This window comes from Oncorhynchus mykiss, chromosome 13 (assembly GCF_057628025.1).
Source record: "Oncorhynchus mykiss isolate SJ-2025 chromosome 13, ASM5762802v1, whole genome shotgun sequence".
In the NCBI taxonomy this organism is placed as follows: Eukaryota; Metazoa; Chordata; class Actinopteri; order Salmoniformes; family Salmonidae; genus Oncorhynchus; species Oncorhynchus mykiss.
This window is the reverse complement of record NC_143034.1, coordinates 79,579,679-79,588,234: the sequence shown is the minus strand read 5'-3', so window position 1 is coordinate 79,588,234 and position 8,556 is coordinate 79,579,679.

The following is an 8,556-nucleotide window of genomic DNA, read 5'->3' as shown; positions in this document are numbered from 1 at the left end:
CTGTAGAACATACAAGTTAGTGATGTGGGGGTTCTCTCATAACCCTCAGTTCCCAGGTGGGTAGATGGCAGGTTGAATAAAGAGAAGCTAGTGATGTGGGGGTTCTCTCATAACCCTCAGTCCCCAGGTGGGTAGATGGCAGGTTGAATAAAGAGAAGCTAATGATGTGGGGGTTCTCTCATAACCCTCAGTCCCCAGGTGGGTAGATGGCAGGTTGAATAAAGAGAAGCTAGTGATGTGGGGGTTCTCTAATAACCCTCAGTCCCCAGGTGGGTAGATAGCAGGTTGTATAAATAGAAGCTAGTGATGTGGGGGTTCTCTCATAACCCTCAGTCCCCAGGTGGGTAGATGGCAGGTTGAATAAAGAGAAGCTAGTGATGTGGAGGTTCTCTCATAACCCTCAGTCCCCAGGTGGGTAGATGGCAGGTTGAATAAAGAGAAAACAATAGGCTATATAACAAAATCCATGAATGTATAATTATTGTATAATTTCCACAAAACATTAAGGACACCTTTCTTTCCATGACAAACTGACCAGGCGCAACGCAATATTAGGAAGGTATCCTTAATATTTTGTTCACTCAGTGGTTCTGACCCTTTACATAACAGACAATCCTCTTTGCCAGGAACCTTCTTAAGCGCTTGAAATTTTCCCAAATGCTTCCACACTGATGCTCTCTCACAGCTGCTCCAGGGCCTCATGGGTTGAGGAGTCATTCTCTTCTAACCTAATCACAGCTGCTCCAGGGCCTCATGGGTTGAGGAGTCATTCTCTTCTAACCTAATCACAGCTGCTCCAGGGCCTCATGGGTTGAGGAGTCATTCTCTTCTAACCTAATCACAGCTGCTCCAGGGCCTCTTGGGTTGAGGAGTCATTCTCTTCTAACCTAATCACAGCTGCTCCAGGGCCTCATGGGTTGAGGAGTCATTCTCTTCTAACATAGTCACAGCTGCTCCAGGGCCTCATGGGTTGAGGAGTCATTCTCTTCTAACCTAATCACAGCTGCTCCAGGGCCTCTTGGGTTGAGGAGTCATTCTCTTCTAACCTAATCACAGCTGCTCCAGGGCATCATGGGTTGAGGAGTCATTCTCTTCTAACCTAATCACAGCTGCTCCAGAGCCTCTTTGGTTGAGGAGTCATTCTCTTCTAACCTAATCACAGCTGCTCCAGGGCCTCTTGAGTTGAGGAGTCATTCTCTTCTAACCTAATCACAGCTGCTCCAGAGCCTCTTTGGTTGAGGAGTCATTCTCTTCTAACCTAATCACAGCTGCTCCAGGGCCTCTTGGGTTGAGGAGTCATTCTCTTCATTCTAATCACAGCTGCTCCAGGGCCTCTTGGGTTGAGGAGTCATTCTCTTCTAACCTAATCACAGCTGCTCCAGGGCCTCTTGGGTTGAGGAGTCATTCTCTTCTAACCTAATCACAGCTGCTCCAGGGCCTCTTGGGTTGAGGAGTCATTCTCTTCTAACCTAATCACAGCTGCTCCAGGGCCTCTTGGTTTGAGGAGTCATTCTCTTCTAACCAAATCACAGCTGCTCCAGGGCCTCTTGGTTTGAGGAGTCATTATCTTCTAACCTAATCACAAACAAAGACAAGATTCAAACAGATATACATGATGGTCACAATAGGGGAGGGGAGGTAGGGGTGAGGAGGGTGGGGCATAGGGAAGGTAGGGGAGAGGAGGGGGGCATAGGGAAGGAAGGGGAGAGGAGGGTGGGGCATAGGGAAGGTAGGGGAGAGGAGGGGGGCATAGGGAAGGTAGGGGAGAGGAGGGGGGCATAGGGAAGGTAGGGGTGAGGAGGGTGGGGCATAGGGAAGGTAGGGGAGAGGAGGGGGGCATAGGGAAGGTAGGGGAGAGGAGGGTGGGGCATAGGGAAGGTAGGGGAGAGGAGGGGGGCATAGGGAAGGTAGGGGAGAGGAGGGGGAGGCATAGGGAAGGTAGGGGAGAAGAAGGGGGGCATAGGGAAGGTAGGGGAGAGGAGGGGGGTATAGGGAAGGTAGGGGAGAGGAGGGTGGGGCGTAGGGAAGGTAGGGGACAGGAGGGGGCATAGGGAATTTAGGGGAGAGGAGGGGGAGGCATAGGGAAGGTAGGGGAGAGGAGGGGGAGGCATAGGGAAGGTAGGGGAGAGGAGGGGGGGCATAGGGAAGGTAGGGGAGAGGAGGGGGGTATAGGGAAGGTAGGGGAGAGGAGGGGGGGACCGTAGGGAAGGTAGAGGAGAGGAGAGGGAGGCATAGGGAAGAGAGGGTAGAGGAGGGGGGTCATAGGGAAGTTGGGGAGAGGAGGGGGGCAAAGAGGGGAGAGGAGGGGGGCATAGGGAAAGTAGGGGAGAGGAGGGGGGGGCATAGGGAAGGTAGGGGAGAGGAGGCGGGGCATAGAGAAGAGAGGGGAGAGGAGGGGGCATAGGGAAGGTAGGGGAGAGGAGGGGGGCATAGGGAAGGTAGGGGAGAGGAGGGGGGCATAGAGAAGAGAGGGGAGAGGAGGGGGAGCTATAGGGAAGGTAGAGGAGAGGAGGGGGGCATAGGGAAGGTAGAGGAGAGGAGGGGGGGGCATAGGGAAGGTAGAGGAGAGGAGGGGGGGCATAGGGAAGGTAGAGTAGAGGAGGGGGGGCATAGGGAAGGTAGAGGAGAGGAGTGGGGGAATAGGGAAGGTAGTGGAGAGGAGGGGGAGGCATAGGGAAGGTAGGGGAGAGGAGGGGGAGGCATAGGGAAGGTAGGGGAGAGGAGGGGGGCAAAGGGAAGGTAGGGGAGAGGAGGGGGAGGCATAGGGAAGGTAGGGGAGAGGAGGGGGGCAAAGGGAAGGGACTTCCTCCATATCAGGTAAGAAAGCAGCCGCAGTCTACCGTCACCAACTTACCAGACTGACTGAGTTCTGAACAACCATCGCTGGCCTCTGATCCTGTCAGGTAGCAGCCTCAGTCTACCGTCACCAGCTTACCAGACTGACTGAGTTCTGAACAACCATCGCTGTCCTCTGATCCTGTCAGGTAGCAGCCGCAGTCTACCGTCACCAACTTACCAGACTGACTGAGTTCTGAACAACCATCGCTGTCCTCTGAGTCTTCATCTGTAGGCAAGTCAATCTGATCCTCACATAGGAGCCAGGTGGGAGTTTCCAAAGAAAACCCGTATGTCTTTGACAGACTGTGGTCCAACACACCCATCAGGGGATCTGACTGTCTACAACACTGTGGTCCATCAGGGGATCTGACTGTCTACAACACTGTGGTCTAACACACCCATCAGGGGGTCTGACTGTCTACAACACTGTGGTCCAACACACCCATCAGGGGTCTGACTGTCTACAACACTGTGGTCCAGGGGGCCTGACTGTCTACAACACTGTGGTCCATCAGGGGATCTGACTGTCTACAACACTGTGGTCCAACACACCCATCAGGGGATCTGACTGTCTACAACACTGTGGTCCATCAGGGGATCTGACTGTCTACAACACTGTGGTCCAACAGGGGATCTGACTGTCTACAACACTGTGGTCCAACACACCCATCAGGGGATCTGACTGTCTACAACACTGTGGTCCAACAGGGGATCTGACTGTCTACAACACAGTGGTCCAACACACCCATCAGGGGAACTGACTGTCTACAACACTGTGGTCCAACAGGGGATCTGACTGTCTACAGCACTGTGGTCCATCAGGGGATCTGACTGTCTACAACACTGTGGTCCATCAGGGGATCTGACTGTCTACAACACTGTGGTCCAACACACCCATCAGGGGATCTAACTGTCTACAACACTGTGGTACAACAGGGGATCTGACTGTCTACAACACTGTGGTCCAACACACCCATCAGGGGACCTGACTGTCTACAACACTGTGGTCCATCACGCCCATCAGGGGATCTGACTGTCTACAACACTGTGGTCCAACACACTCATCAGAGGATCTGAATGTCTACAACACTGTGGTCCAACAGGGGATCTGACTGTCTACAACACTGTGGTCCATCACACCCATCAGGGGATCTGACTGTCTACAACACTGTGGTCCATCAGGGGATCTGACTGTCTACAACACTGTGGTCCAACACAACCATCAGGGGGTCTGACTGTCTACAACAATGTGGTCCAGGGGGTCTGACTGTCTACAACACTGTGGTCCATCAGGGGATCTGACTGTCTACAACACTGTGGTCCAACACACCCATCAGGGGGTCTGACTGTCTACAACACTGTGGTCCAACACACCCATCAGGGGATCTGACTGTCTACAACACTGTGGTCCATCAGGGGAGCTGACTGTCTAGAACACTTTGGTCCATCAGGGGATCTGACTGTCTACAACACTGTGGTCCATAAGGGGATCTGACTGTCTACAACACTGTGGTCCAACACACCCATCAGGGGATCTGACTGTCTACAACACTGTGGTCCATCAGGGGATCTGACTGTCTACAACACTGTGGTCCAACACACCCATCAGGGGATCTGACTGTCTACAGCACTGTGGTCCATCAGGGGATCTGACTGTCTACAACACTGTGGTCCATCAGGGGATCTGACTGTCTACAACACTGTGGTCCAACACACCCATCAGGGGATCTGACTGTCTACAGCACTGTGGTCCATCAGAGGATCTGACTGTCTACAACACTGTGGTTCATCAGGGGATCTGACTGTCTACAACACTGTGGTCCAACACACCCATCAGGGGATCTGACTGTCTACAGCACTGTGGTCCATCACAACCATCAGGGGATCTAACTGTCTACAACACTGTGGTACAACAGGGGATCTGACTGTCTACAACACTGTGGTCCAACACACCCATCAGGGGACCTGACTGTCTACAACACTGTGGTCCATCAGGGGATCTGACTGTCTACAACACTGTGGTCCAACACACCCATCAGGGGATCTGACTGTCTACAGCACTGTGGTCCAACACACCCATCAGGGGATCTGACTGTCTACAACACTGTGGTCCAACACACCCATCAGGGGATCTGACTGTCTACAACACTGTGGTCCAACACACCCATCAGGGGATCTGACTGTCTACAGCACTGTGGTCCAACACACCCATCAGGGGATCTGACTGTCTACAACACTGTGGTCCATCAGGGGATCTGACTGTCTACAACACTGTGGTCCAACACACCCATCAGGGGATCTGACTGTCTACAACACTGTGGTCCAACACACCCATCAGGGGATCTGACTGTCTACAACACTGTGGTCCAAGGGGTCTGACTGTCTACAACACTGTGGTCCAACACACCCATCAGGGGATCTGACTGTCTACAACACTGTGGTCCATCAGGGGATCGAACTGTCTACAACACTGTGGTCCATAAGGGATCTGACTGTCTACAACACTGTGGTCCAACACACCCATCAGGGGATCAGACTGTCTACAACACTGTGGTCCATCACACCCATCAGGGGATCTGACTGTCTACAACACTGTGATCCATCAGGGGATCTGACTGTCTACAACACTGTGGTCCAACACACCCATCAGGTGATCTGACTGTCTACAACACTGTGGTCCAAGGGGTCTGACTGTCTACAACACTGTGGTCCAACACACCCATCAGGGGATCTGACTGTCTACAACACTGTGGTCCATCAGGGGATCGAACTGTCTACAACACTGTGGTCCATAAGGGATCTGACTGTCTACAACACTGTGGTCCAACACACCCATCAGGGGATCAGACTGTCTACAACACTGTGGTCCATCACACCCATCAGGGGATCTGACTGTCTACAACACTGTGATCCATCAGGGGATCTGACTGTCTACAACACTGTGGTCCAACAGGGGATCTGACTGTCTACAACACTGTGGTCCAACACACCCATCAGGGGATCTGACTGTCTACAACACTGTGGTCCAACAGGGGATCTGACTGTCTACAACACAGTGGTCCAACACACCCATCAGGGGAACTGACTGTCTACAACACTGTGGTCCAACAGGGGATCTGACTGTCTACAGCACTGTGGTCCATCAGGGGATCTGACTGTCTACAACACTGTGGTCCATCAGGGGATCTGACTGTCTACAACACTGTGGTCCAACACACCCATCAGGGGATCTGACTGTCTACAGCACTGTGGTCCATCACACCCATCAGGGGATCTAACTGTCTACAACACTGTGGTACAACAGGGGATCTGACTGTCTACAACACTGTGGTCCAACACACCCATCAGGGGACCTGACTGTCTACAACACTGTGGTCCATCACGCCCATCAGGGGATCTGACTGTCTACAACACTGTGGTCCAACACACTCATCAAAGGATCTGAATGTCTACAACACTGTGGTCCAACAGGGGATCTGACTGTCTACAACACTGTGGTCCATCACACCCATCAGGGGATCTGACTGTCTACAACACTGTGGTCCATCAGGGGATCTGACTGTCTACAACACTGTGGTCCAACACAACCATCAGGGGGTCTGACTGTCTACAACACTGTGGTCCAGGGGGTCTGACTGTCTACAACACTGTGGTCCATCAGGGGATCTGACTGTCTACAACACTGTGGTCCAACACACCCATCAGGGGGTCTGACTGTCTACAACACTGTGGTCCAACACACCCATCAGGGGATCTGACTGTCTACAACACTGTGGTCCATCAGGGGAGCTGACTGTCTAGAACACTTTGGTCCATCAGGGGATCTGACTGTCTACAACACTGTGGTCCATAAGGGGATCTGACTGTCTACAACACTGTGGTCCAACACACCCATCAGGGGATCTGACTGTCTACAACACTGTGGTCCATCAGGGGATCTGACTGTCTACAACACTGTTTTCCAACACACCCATCAGGGGATCTGACTGTCTACAGCACTGTGGTCCATCAGGGGATCTGACTGTCTACAACACTGTGGTCCATCAGGGGATCTGACTGTCTACAACACTGTGGTCCAACACACCCATCAGGGGATCTGACTGTCTACAGCACTGTGGTCCATCAGGGGATCTGACTGTCTACAACACTGTGGTTCATCAGGGGATCTGACTGTCTACAACACTGTGGTCCAACACACCCATCAGGGGATCTGACTGTCTACAGCACTGTGGTCCATCACAACCATCAGGGGATCTAACTGTCTACAACACTGTGGTACAACAGGGGATCTGACTGTCTACAACACTGTGGTCCAACACACCCATCAGGGGACCTGACTGTCTACAAAACTGCGGTCCATCAGGGGATCTGACTGTCTACAACACTGTGGTCCAACACAACCATCAGGGGATCTGACTGTCTACAGCACTGTGGTCCAACACACCCATCAGGTGATCTGACTGTCTACAACACTGTGGTCCAACACACCCATCAGGGGATCTGACTGTCTACAACACTGTGGTCCATCAGGGGATCGAACTGTCTACAACACTGTGGTCCATCAGGGATCTGACTGTCTACAACACTGTGGTCCAACACACCCATCAGGGGATCAGACTGTCTACAACACTGTGGTCCATCACACCCATCAGGGGATCTGACTGTCTACAACACTGTGATCCATCAGGGGATCTGACTGTCTACAACACTGTGGTCCAACAGGGGATCTGACTGTCTACAACACTGTGGTCCAACACACCCATCAGGGGATCTGACTGTCTACAACACTGTGGTCCAACAGGGGATCTGACTGTCTACAACACAGTGGTCCAACACACCCATCAGGGGAACTGACTGTCTACAACACTGTGGTCCAACAGGGGATCTGACTGTCTACAGCACTGTGGTCCATCAGGGGATCTGACTGTCTACAACACTGTGGTCCATCAGGGGATCTAACTGTCTACAACACTGTGGTCCAACACACCCATCAGGGGATCTGACTGTCTACAGCACTGTGGTCCATCACACCCATCAGGGGATCTAACTGTCTACAACACTGTGGTACAACAGGGGATCTGACTGTCTACAACACTGTGGTCCAACACACCCATCAGGGGACCTGACTGTCTACAACACTGTGGTCCATCACGCCCATCAGGGGATCTGACTGTCTACAACACTGTGGTCCAACACACTCATCAGAGGATCTGAATGTCTACAACACTGTGGTCCAACAGGGGATCTGACTGTCTACAACACTGTGGTCCATCACACCCATCAGGGGATCTGACTGTCTACAACACTGTGGTCCATCAGGGGATCTGACTGTCTACAACACTGTGGTCCAACACAACCATCAGGGGGTCTGACTGTCTACAACACTGTGGTCCAGGGGGTCTGACTGTCTACAACACTGTGGTCCATCAGGGGATCTGACTGTCTACAACACTGTGGTCCAACACACCCATCAGGGGGTCTGACTGTCTACAACACTGTGGTCCAACACACCCATCAGGGGATCTGACTGTCTACAACACTGTGGTCCATCAGGGGAGCTGACTGTCTAGAACACTTTGGTCCATCAGGGGATCTGACTGTCTACAACACTGTGGTCCATAAGGGGATCTGACTGTCTACAACACTGTGGTCCAACACACCCATCAGGGGACCTGACTGTCTACAACACTGTGGTCCATCAGGGGATCTGACTGTCTA